This window comes from Lissotriton helveticus, chromosome 2_2 (genome assembly GCF_964261635.1).
Source record: "Lissotriton helveticus chromosome 2_2, aLisHel1.1, whole genome shotgun sequence".
NCBI classification, from domain to species: domain Eukaryota; kingdom Metazoa; phylum Chordata; class Amphibia; order Caudata; family Salamandridae; genus Lissotriton; species Lissotriton helveticus.
The window spans coordinates 469,158,854-469,171,009 of record NC_136060.1 but is presented as its reverse complement, the minus strand read 5'-3'; the positions used below and the strand labels follow the sequence as shown (position 1 = coordinate 469,171,009).

Below are 12,156 nucleotides of genomic sequence, written 5' to 3'. Positions count from 1 at the left end.
CCTCTTTTGCGCAGGGTATCTCTGAGGGCTAGGAAAACTTTCCTAGTTTCGACTGTTGGCTTAGAGTAATCCTGGGTCAGCACGATCTTGCAGCCTTCCCATGTCAGGTTCTGATTTTTCCTGGCAAAGGCAAAAATGGCGTCGGTTTGGCTTAGTCTCAGCGGATTACATATTATTGGTCGGTTTCCCTGCTGGCACTCTATAGGCCTTTTGCACCTCGAGCCTCCTTTCGAAGGTTATGCCTGTGAGTTTGGGGATCAGCTCTTCTAGCATGGTTGCACACGAGCCTGCTTTGTCCTCTGCCCCTTCTGCCACGCCCAGGATCCTTACGTTGCCTCTTCTTGCCCTGTCGTCCTGCTCCGCTAGTTGTTTTTGTATGGCTTTCGTGGCCTTCTGCCATTCTGCTATGGCCTTGGTGTTTCCAGCGGTTGCGTCTTCCACCGAGCTTATTCGGCCTTCTGCTGCTTCCATTCTTGTGTTGGTTTTGTGAAGGTCCGCTCTTATTGCCGCCAGCTCAAGTTGCATGTTCTCCACCTTAAGTTTTGTTTCTTTCCCCACTTCATTACCTTCGTTGATTCTTCTTAGGATGCTCTCTAGGGTGGCTGTTTCACCTTTAGTTTTCAGTGGGGATCCCTGATTGTCTATTTTGGGCTTCTTTTGGTCTCCCATCGTCTTCCCCTCGTTACCAGCCATGGTTCCAATGCCCCTTCTTGACAGAATGTTGCCTAGACGCCCCCCCTTTTGGACCACCTCTGGTGTGCTTGTTAGAGTTGCCTTTGATGTTGGTGCGTAAATTCCTTGGGATCTATATCTGCTGGGCTCTCTGATGTGCCTTGTTCTTGTCTTTGCTTTGGGTCCTGTCAGCGTGTGCTTTGTCTCGTTCGCGGCTATTGCGCCGCTTGCTCGTGAAACTTGCGGAGCTTAGCGGCTAGGGGCCTTGAGTGGATATTGGTTGAGGCGTCGTTGCTTTGTTTGTGCACTGGGTATCGCCTTGCCACCTGCGCCTGTTGGTGTGTTGATTTCCACCACCGATTCACCTCTGCTTATTCCCTTGTTGTAAAAGCTTCTGCCTTGCCTTGCTGGCTTGTGCGCTTTTTAGCCCAGTGCGTCCTCCTTTGCCTCTGATCTGCCTCCGTTCGTGTCGCTTTCTAGGCACTTTGCGCGCTTCTGCGGACTTGGGCTAGCGCTTCCTTCGTACTTTCGTGCCCTGTCCTTCTGTGCCCTCCTTCATCTGCCAGCCGCAGCCCTCGGGATTTTCCGCGGTGGGCCTCACTATTACTTCCGCTTCTTAGCCCCGCACTCGGGCTTGAAAGCTTACCGCGATCGTGTTCGCTGTGTTTGTAGTCTGCGTGCTCTGCCGGGCGTACACCACTTCCGGCGTACCTTGTTTACTGTGTGTTCTACTTCGGTAATGGCCCCCTTTGTGTGGCGGGGGTTTTGCTTTCGCTCCCGAACCTTCGTTACCGATCCTTCGTTATCGGTAAGTATGCCCCGCTGCCTTTTTCCGCCGTTGGTCGCTTGTCTGCTCTTTCTGCGGGCCCCTTCACGGTTGTGCCTTCCCTCGTTTGCCCTCCAGCCGCTCAGTTTGCTCCGCTTCGCACCTCTCTCCTGCTCACCTCTGGCGCCTCTGCTTCTGTGCTCACTGTCACTGTCACTGCGTCCGGGAGCTCACCGGGGGGGGGGTGTTCGTGTGCGGCTCTCCTTCTTTCCTTCTTCCGCGGTTTCCTCTTCTGGTCGCGCTGGTTTCTCCTTTCCTCTACTTGCTGGTCGCCATTTTGAGGTTGCCCCTCGGCTGGGTCTCGGGAGGTTCGGGGGCAATTATCTTCGTCTTGCCTCGATCCTTCCCGGCACAGCTTCGGCCCGCTTGCAGCCTTGGTCTTCCCCTGCTTGAAACTGCTTCTCTTGGGTTGCACAAACTCGTTTGGCGGGTAGTAGTGGCCTTTGTTCACCTCAGGGGTGCAGAGCGAGTGGACCTAGACCGTCCACATTGCCGTCCAAGCCACGCCCCTCCCAATGTGTGGCTTTAACTCTGGTTAGGAGAACACTGAGCCAATGCGCAGCCAGCCAACCTCACGCGAGATTTTGTATCGCTCGTCCCTTTAATGTTCATTAGCCAGGCCGCTCCTCTTCAGTAAAAATGTTTCTGAACTGAAACTTCCATTTAAAATTATGTACCGATCCACATAACAAAGTCCAATCCGATATCAAAGAGAAGGCAGGACAGAGCAGAATATTTTTTTTTTAGCATTCCATAGTGACATAAATTCTGGTTGCGCTGATGGACACTGGGTTGTGAGAATTGCTATTTGTGGATATATTACGATAGCTGAAGCGAAGCGCTAGTAAGTGATGGTCCTTCTTTTTTTGGCTTCAAAAGGCACACATTGCCATAGCAGTCCCTGGCAATGGAGGAAACCCACTTTGTGTGTAGATGTGCTTCTTGTGAAAGAGAAGAATGCTGTCAATCAGTGAAGCTGTCCAATGGCTGAAATGTGTTGACTCCTTTCCCCCTCTATTTGCTCCAATGGGCGAAAGAAGACTGTGAATGACACCAACAAAGACCAATGGATGAAGAGGGTGGTTGAAGGTCTCTATCGGCATATTACATGTCTAAATTTAGTAAAATCAAAAGGCATCAACTAACACGAGGTCTAATAATGGCCACGCACAGCTGCAGCAGCCTGTCATAACGTCTGGGGCAGGAGTAAGTGTGTTTCCAGCCTGGGAAGGAAGGAGGAACCCCAACTATGTTTTTGAGGTGTCGGGGAGTAGATTTCTCCGTAGGGAAAATATTTTTTCTCTGGATAAACCCAAAAGTTGCAGATGCATATTTACATCCCCTTTCAAAATGCATAAATGTCCAGCTGGTGAAGAGCAGGTTGTGCAGATGTTATGCACGCAAGGGCTCCTTGCAATGTTACTGGTGTAGTTGCAGTGAATACTCTAGGGGTCGCAAAAGCAGGTGTAATCCTGAAGGAGGGATTTTCCACATTTGGAAGCTGAGCAGGTTGATTCTATTCCTGGGTTCAGCACATGGCGAAAGAACTGTGTCCAGGCAAATTACGTAATAGCTCTATGTCTGAAACTGTAAGTGGCCGTATTGTGAAGAGGAAAAGAGAGTGATCTGTATAGTGTTGTAATTCAACGATGTAAAGTTCTATTTATTTCAAGGGGCTGCTGTGCTGCGGCATTAAAGACGTAATGCAATAACGTTAGCCTCCGTCCTTGCCATAAACATTACGTAATACCTATATGTCTGAAACTGTAAGTGGCCGCACTGTGAATATGTGAACACCAGCTATAGCGTATTCTGTTCTAATTAAGTGCTTCCTTTGGCCTCGTCACATCCCGGTTTAAGTATCCAGTCTGAACCGGGCCCAGCACTTGCCTTTATGCGCACAGACATACCTAGAGCTGCGCCTATTACAATAAATACGGTTCTGTGTGAAGCTCCTAGAAGCCAGCAATGGCGAACGTGCGCGTGCAGACGTGCGTTCTTCAGAGAAGCGTTGCCATGCAGGAAGTGCTTAATCCGTGTTTTCCAGGGTTACGTTTATTCGATTTAACATGGGGTGTTGGGATCTCCCCCACGCGGCTGCCGGGTTTATCGCGTCACCTGGTGTGCCTCTCAGTGCTCAGTACGGTGTTCTTCTCAAGGCGCTTTCCATGACCTTCTCTGCGCCCTTCGCCATCGCGTCCTGAGGTGCGGCGCGCTGCAGATAACGCTGGCCTCCGGGAGCGGCTCCTCCGCGCACATGGAAGAGAACTGTGCGTAAAGCAGAGGGGGGGCACTGGGCAAAACCCCTTCCAATGTGGAGCAAAGAGATGCCCCAGTCTTATCCCGGGCCTAGAGGTGGAGAGAGACGCAAGCGAGCCCTCTCCGGAATCCGTGGGCTCGAGTGGCCTCGGATGAGAGCCGGGCACCCACGCACACCCACGCACATTGCAGCTGAACCAGCTGTGTCTCTTACCCGAACAACTCCGGTCACCGGCTTCGCCCCTGCACATAGAACACCTATCCGTCTCTAAGCCCAGAATGTTAATATGTTGATGGGGTGACCTGCCGGTTTGAGACCTGGCCTTTAAAGCAAATCAGTAGGTCGTGACTGTAATTCGGGCGCCTGTGTCCACGGTAGTAAACATGTGCAATGTACCTTCAGTGCAGACATGCACATTGAGTCTCTGCCTGGATGTACGGCGTTTCTTTGCTCTCTTAAATACCCGCATCGCCCCGGTGTAATCTGTCAGTAATGCTCTGTTTGTATGGCCTGTCTTCGCCTGGCACCCTCTTGACTGAGGGTGAAGAAAACTACTTGTATGGAGACCTGACCAAGATATGATAAACTATACAGACGATGTTAAATATAAACAATGTTGGCCTTTGCTTGCTTATTGTTTAGACCAGTGATGCCCAGAATTGTAAGAACCACAACCCACTTTTTAGAATGACAAACTTTCGCGACCCCCTAGCTTTAGTGGACATGTGGCGGGCAGTTTTTAAAAAAAGTAACTAAAGCATCATTTAGTAGCACATGGTCATTTACAGACGGCACATTTTCCATTGTAATGGTCATTACATCTGCACAGACCTAGCTTTACTGATAAGACTATATTGCGTGGAAATCAGGTTTCAATGAATATTTCTCGTTTGTGCATCACCAAGTAAAGTGTCTTGATTTGTTTTGGTCCTACTCAAATCTTTGTTTCCATCACACTTCAGAATTACAAAAAAATGGCCTTCACTTTTGCCTTTTTAACTATAGAATGTGCACAGTTCACTTGCAGGGACTTAAAGCTTTTCTGTAAAAAGAAGTGACATCCATCAGTCTTTCCTTTCAAATGCCTTCACCCCAGCAAGATTGTCAAATAATTAACTCTTTGGTTTCAATTTGCAGTCAGAGAAACAATCTCATGTTAAAAAAAAAAAACTAGCATTTTGCCAAGAAACAGCCTGACATGTGATCTGTCTTTGAAGAACAGCAAATGTGACAAGATAAATACAGAATTTAAAGGCATCTGTATTTATTGCTTGAACTTTGGAGACTCACCAAAAATCGTCTCACGAACTACCAGTGGGTCGCGACCTACAGTTTGGGAAACACTGGTTTACACCACTCTAAAATGCCTTTTAGAAAGTCATTTAATATGCAAATAAAACAAAGATACATAGAACTTCGGCTGGGCCTACAGTTTTCAAAGGACTTGTTACCATCCTGGAAAGGTAGTTACACCAACCTTAATTGTCGCCTATGCGGATATCAAAATGAAACATTAACTCATCTGCTATGTGCTTGCCCAGCTCTTATAGACCTAAGGAGACAGCTTTTAAAGAACATTTTTAATAACCTGAATATTCGAACATGCAGGCAAGCAGTAATTCGATGGCTAGATGGATCTTCTATGTTGGCTTGTAGGGGGGTTAAATATATGAGGGAAGTACAATCTCTTCTACAACAAGTGGACCCAGGAAAACACAGTGAATAGGAAGTGTACACTTGAAAACTATAGCCAAAAAAGAAATGTACAATCAAAATGAAATTTTTTATATTGTATTAATTGTACGGACTTTTGATTTTACCTTGTGAACAATTGAGCACATTATTAACTTTTATCGTTCACTTCAGATGCATGTTGTAATAATTTTTAATAATTTGAAACAATAAAAATTACCTTGACTTGGCTACCTTTTTGAGTGACTTTTCTTTTGAAAAAAGCATGATTTTCCCAAATGACCTTAAACTATTTGGAACATCTCATGTCATCAGTTCTGGAATAAAGTACAATAAAAAGTACAAAAAAGTATAATCTTTGTTACCCCTCTTTATCCATTTGGCTTTGTGTTTTTCGTTGTTTGCAGCTGCTTGGATGAGTTTTCCATGAAGGCACTGGCATTATGTGGATGGCTACATTAATATCTAGTGGGACACGAATAGAACAGAGATAAATACATAAAGAAATTCTTGTTAAATTGCAGCTGCAACACGATGTTGCTTGTAAATCAGTTAGTAACTATAATGTTCGCCTATGGGAGTGGTACGCCTTGCAGTAGTGAAAAATGAATTTCAGAGCTTTATACTACCAAGACATGTAAAACGAAAAGATGCAGGTCTCATTTTTATAAGTACATTACACTCTGCCCTCTGGGCTGCCCAAAGCCTACCCTAGGGGTGACTTGTATTAATTAAAAAGAAAGCGTTTGGCCTGGTAAAAGATTTGCTTTGCCAGGTCGACATGGCAGTTAAAAACTACACCCACAGGCTGCAATTACTGGCCTGAGACTTATTTGAAAGGTTACCAAAGTGAATGGCACAATTAGTGCTACAGGCCCAATAGTCGCCTTTAATTTACAGGCCATGGCACCAGTAGTGCTATTTTACTAAGGACTTGCAAGTAAAATTAATATGCCAATTGGGTTGAAGCCAATTCTACCATGTTTAAAGGAGAGCAGAAGCGCTTGGTGCACTTTACCACTGCTAACCAGTGGTAGAGTCCGAAAAGCCAACAAAAACAGGGTTAGAAAACAGGAGGATGAAGGCAAAAACTTTCGGATGACTCTGCAAAGGGCCACGTCCACCAATGAAAACTGGAAAAGTTTAAAGAAGTAGAGTGCTCTGTTTTTAAACTTTTTATCCTTCTAGCAGTCCCACCTTTTCATATTAATTATGAGCTGAGACTTTGTCTGCAGAGTTGCATACAGAAGAGGCTCATCAAGAGTTTCACCCTTGCTGTAGTTCCTAAAGCAAGGGGTGGGGTGCGGTGGGGGTAGGGTTCACTATGCCCCTGCACATAGGCAGTCTGAAAAAGTGGAAGTGGTGAGTCATGCTTGTTGCACAGGACTGTGCGATGAGGTGACTGACATGGTGTTTTTTTCAGGGCTTTAAGCGGGCTGAAAAAAAGGGGGGTGGCGGGTCTCTCCAAAGCCGGTGTTTGATGTAATTAAGGGTGTGGCTTAAAACACCCAAGCTAAAAAGTTTAAAAACAGAGCACTCTGCATGGATGAATGAAAGGGTGAATAGATGGATAATGAGCAAAAGGATGGATGAGTGAAAGGGTGAATGATCGTCAAGTGAAGGGTTGGATGAATGAGTGAAAGGATGAATCCATGAGTGGATGAGTAGAAGGAAGGATGGGTGGATGGAAGGATGGCTCAGAGAAAGGGTCAATGGAGAGAGAAAGGGAGGATGTATGGATGTATGGATGGATGGATGACTGAAAAGGTGAATGGGTGGAAGGATGAGTGACTGGGTGGATGGATGAGTAAGTGAAAGGATGGGTGAAAGGGTAAATGGCTGGATGGATGGATGAGTGTATGGATGGATGAGTGTATGGATGGATGAGTGTATGGATGAGTGTATGGATGGATGAGTGTATGGATGGATGAGTGTATGGATGGATGAGTGTATGGATGGATGGATGAGTGTATGGATGGATGGATGAGTGTATGGATGGATGGATGAGTGTATGGATGGATGGATGAGTGTATGGATGGATGGATGAGTGTATGGATGGATGGATGGGTGTATGGATGGATGGATGGGTGTATGGATGGATGGGTGTATGGATGGATGGGTGTATGGATGGATGGGTGTATGGATGGATGGGTGTATGGATGGATGGATGAGTGGATGGATGGATGAGTGGATGGATGGATGAGTGGATGGATGGATGAGTGTATGGATGGATGAGTGTATGGATGGATGGATGGATGAGTGTATGGATGGGTGGATGGATGAGTGTATGGGTGGATGGATGAGTGTATGGGTGGATGGATGAGTGTATGGGTGGATGGATGAGTGTATGGGTGGATGGATGAGTGTATGGGTGGGTGGATGAGTGTATGGGTGGGTGGATGAGTGTATGGGTGGGTGGATGAGTGTATGGGTGGGTGGATGAGTGGATGGATGGATGGATGAGTGGATGGATGGATGAGTGTATGGATGGATGGATGAGTGTATGGATGGATGAGCGTAGGGATGGATGAGCGTATGGATGGATGAGCGTATGGATGGATGAGCGTATGGATGGATGAGCGTATGGATGGATGAGCGTATGGATGGATGAGCGTATGGATGGATGAGCGTATGGATGGATGAGTGTATGGATGGATGAGTGTATGGATGGATGAGTGTATGGATGGATGAGTGTACGGATGGATGGATGAGTGTACGGATGGATATGATGGATGGATGAGTGAAAGTGTGGAAGAAGGGATGGATGAGTGAAATGATGGATGGAAGGATACACAATGGATAGGTTTGCAAATGGATGAATGTTGGATATAGATGGGATTACTTATATACTATTGCGCGACCTCCTCTGATGTGTCTGTAAAACATACCTTTTGTCCCGAAGTTTTGTCCTGAGTTTTGACCTCCTGTCCTGAATTTTTGTCCTGAATTTTGACCCTTTGTCCTGAATTTTTACACTTACCGTACTGAATCTGACCCCATGCTACTTGGTCACCCTAAGAGCGAATGGTCCGGTTCTATTGAGATTCATCACACGCCTTCGGCAGCTTATTAGCCACAGATATAAAAGTGGTCCATGCAGTGAAGAGCAATGTATCCTCGCCAAGCAGCCCATCAGGTACAAGTGGGCGCGGGGCAGCTCCACAGGGCGGGCGCAGGGCTGCTTCCCAGGGAGGGCGTGGAGCTGCTTCACAAGCGGACAGTCCACTTCTAGCACTTTGTTCAGTGCCCGGGCCGTGTGAATGGACAGCACCGCCAGCCGCCCACAGCAGTGGTGGAACCTTCCCAGCTACAACTGGTGTCAAGCAGGCCCATCGATGGAGAACAGACAGAGCACACTGCAGTCGAAAGCATGAGAATGGAGCATGCTGCAGCGAAGTACATGAGACATTATGCATAGTGCACTGAAGTAAGAGTCACAGAGCGCACTGCACTGAATGCATTAGGCGCTGTGCACACTGCAGTAAAAAGCATCGGAAAGGAGCATGCTGCAGCTAAGTATAGGAGGCATAATGCATAGCACAGAAGTACAAGAGTCACAAAGCGCGCTGCACTAAGTACATTAGGTGCAGTGCACGCTGCAGTTGTGTGCATCACACAGAGTACACTGCAGTGAAGCAACTCGTGCACAAAGCAGGGAAGTACCATAGGGAAAGTGCCTGTTGAGGGAACAGTATAACAGTCCTAATGCACACTGCGATAAAATGCACAAGTCGCCCTGCAATGGAGTAAGTTGCAGTGCGGCACATTGGACACAAACCACAAGGCAGTGCGAACAGATCACACTGACTGACCAACACTGTCGATAAGCAGCAACTCGTCCCACCACAGAGCACATTTTCCAAAATCTTCCACGAGAAAATTCGGAAATAAGAGTCAGAGCCCAAATATATTAATTTTAGATGTTTCAGTCTTTGGAACAAACAACTGAAAAATAAAAGAGAAAGCAAAATGCGCGCGAAGGATAGTAAGCGTCCCACCTTTTTTTTTTTGCTTTTGTGAATAGTAACTCCAGATATAATCACAATATAATCAACATCTACATGACCCCCCTCGTCGCCATAGTCAGACAACACGGGTCAGCATAGTATCCTACGCAGACGACACCAAACTCATCCTCTTCCTCATGAAGAACCCAGAAGACACCAGACTCCGCTTCAAGGAAGGAATGAAAGACGTCGCAGCCTGGATGAGCAACCGCTGTCTATAATTGAACTCTGAGAAGACAGAGGTCCTTATCCTTGGACCATCCCCCACTGCCTGGGATAGCTCCTGGTGGCCCTCCGCCCTCGGAAAACCACCCACCCGGACGGACCACGCCCGGATCCTCGGTATCATTCTGGACTCCTTCCTCACTATGACTCGCCAGATCAACGCAGTCACCTCCACCTGTTTCAGATCCCTCTGCAAGACCTTCAAGTGGATTCCCCCCCCCCCAAAAGCCAGAAAGACAGTCACCCACACACTCCTTCCTAGCAGACTGGACTATGGAAACACCCTCTACGTGGGAATCAACAAATCCCTGCTACACAAACTCCAGACCATCCAGATATCCGTAGCCAGACTAGTCCTTGGCACCCCATGACATGAGCACATGACCCAACACCTGCGAGACTTCCACTGGCTCCCCGTCGAGAAGAGAGTAACTTTCAAACTACTCACCCACGCCTACAAATCCCTCCACAACATCGGACCTAAATACCTCCATGAAAGAATCTCTCTCCACTCACCCAAAAGTAACCTCCACACCGCCATCCTCGCCCTGGCAGCAACCTTGTGCATCCGCAGGACCTGAGCTGGAGGAAGAACCTTCTCCTACGTCACAGCCAAAGCCTGAACGAGCTCCCAGTCGGCATCAGACGCTCCCCCACTCTGCACACTTTCAGGAAGAGTCTCAAGACCTGGCTTTTCGGCTGACCCAGAGCTGCACCGCCCTCCCTCCCCCCAGCGCCTTGAGACCCTCACGGGTGAGTAGCGCACTGAAAACAAAAAACATGATTGATTGATGTTGCTTTATTACGGGATTCTCTTTCTACGGCAGCTGTCGGCAGCTGGGTGTCATCAAACTATTGCCTAACACTTAACCTTCCAAAAAGCCAATGCTTCTTTTTCCAGCCTTGACTTAAACCTAATGGCCAGGCAGAAACACAGAGCCTAGGTTTCAACAGTTGGATTTATGAAAGGTGTTTACCTAAAAATTAACATTTTGACCAATTTGATTGCATTATTCAAACACGATTACAATAAATACAGTAAGATTTGTAAAACTAGTAATACTAGTTGACCAAAATTTAACCTCCTACCTTGAATCCACTTAAAGGTTGTTCATTTTCAGGATGGGCTTACTGAAAGTGCCCACCTCCCTGGCAGTAAACCTTCCACAGTAGAAACAAAGGCCTCATTATAACTGATTATTTGGCCTAAACCTAGGTCATGGTCAATCGTTTTGGGCTGTATGTTGTGCCAATAGTTCTTTATCACAGTGTAATGAAATACACCATAGAATGAAGACCTGCCACACATCTGGCCGGTTCCACACTAAGGTAGAAGATTCCTCTATTTCAGATTTATCTAGTTTGCCAATGCAGGGCTGTGATCTGACGCCAGTTTTCTCGGCACATTTTTTGCTTCCATCTTGCAGTACACAAGTGCTCTGAAGGCCCCTGCAAACATGAGGAGTGTCAAATGTAGACCTAGCAGGGCTGAGTCTGTGTCATATTTCTAGGGTAACCACTAAGTGCATTGTTTCCATTTACAATCACTTTGTGTACATTTTTCCATTTGGATATTGTAGAAATCGTGCATGAGTTGGTCCTCCTAGGTCTACACTGGATTTGGGTACTTTAGGTACAACTGCTCAAGATACAGGCTTTTGAATCTGGCGAGCATAGAGGCTTAATCTAGGCCCCGAAAGACCTGATCAGAAAAACAAATCTGTTGATCTAAAAATACCACGGTTGTCTCATCCGTGCACCTCCATGTCTTTTCGGTTCTCTACGGACCCAATGAAGAGGGTCTTGGTGCATGGAACGCCTGCCCTGACTAAAAAAAGGGAGGCGTGGGCCAGGGTCAGGAAGGCATTCGTGCCCCGCCATCCCTGAATACCTGCTAATGCAAGAGAGATGGGCCAAGCTGAGAGGTGCTCCTGAGCCCCCAAAAGAGGAAGAACTAATAGCTGCAGACAGCTCACAATATTGAGGGAACCTTGTAAACCTCTGCAAGGCCCTACTTTAAGAATATTGACTGGTACGGATCGGGGTGGGGTAAATGTGATGTAAAATAAACTTTTACATACCTCCTCGAAGTGTTTCCTCGCTGGGTCCTCCTCGTTGCCCCGGCCGGGAACTGGAAGCGCTGAGGCTTCCCTGAGCCAATCACAGTGCTGCAATGCAGCGTTGAAATTGGCCTCCGCACCGATATTCGGCGCTCAGCCAGGGAATGGCTGCCTGGCCATGTTCTCGTACGCTGTAATGCAGCCTGCGAGGAGAACAGGGAAAATGTGCATGAATGTTTAGCCGACCCAACAGGGCTGGTAAAACATTCAGGCATACATAGGGAGTGAAAACTACTCCTCCCCTTCCCTGCTCTGTCAGCAGGACAGCCATGCCCCACACTGCCTGGCAAAGCGGCCACGTCCAGAAACAGGAAAAAATAAAATGGTAATAAATGTCAGTTATCATTTTATTTT

The 12,156-nt window shown here is 47.2% G+C and overlaps 2 protein-coding genes and 1 long non-coding RNA gene across 3 annotated transcripts in view; 2 read left to right on the top strand and 1 right to left on the bottom strand.

The window, feature by feature from the left end:
• SLC4A11 (solute carrier family 4 member 11) overlaps nucleotides 1-12,156 on the top strand; it is a 1,943,806-nt gene that overhangs the window by 550,103 nt on the left and 1,381,547 nt on the right. The window lies entirely within an intron of this gene.
• Nucleotides 1-12,156, top strand: part of LOC144821543 (uncharacterized) — a 1,076,254-nt gene that overhangs the window by 651,861 nt on the left and 412,237 nt on the right. The gene's annotated exons all lie outside the window — the stretch shown is intronic.
• Nucleotides 5,691-12,156, bottom strand: part of LOC144821544 (uncharacterized) — a 359,946-nt gene continuing 353,480 nt past the window's right edge. Inside the window, exon 4 of the long non-coding RNA XR_013608379.1 lies at nucleotides 5,691-5,915. This is a non-coding gene — a long non-coding RNA (uncharacterized LOC144821544). The remainder of the gene's footprint in view (nucleotides 5,916-12,156) is intronic.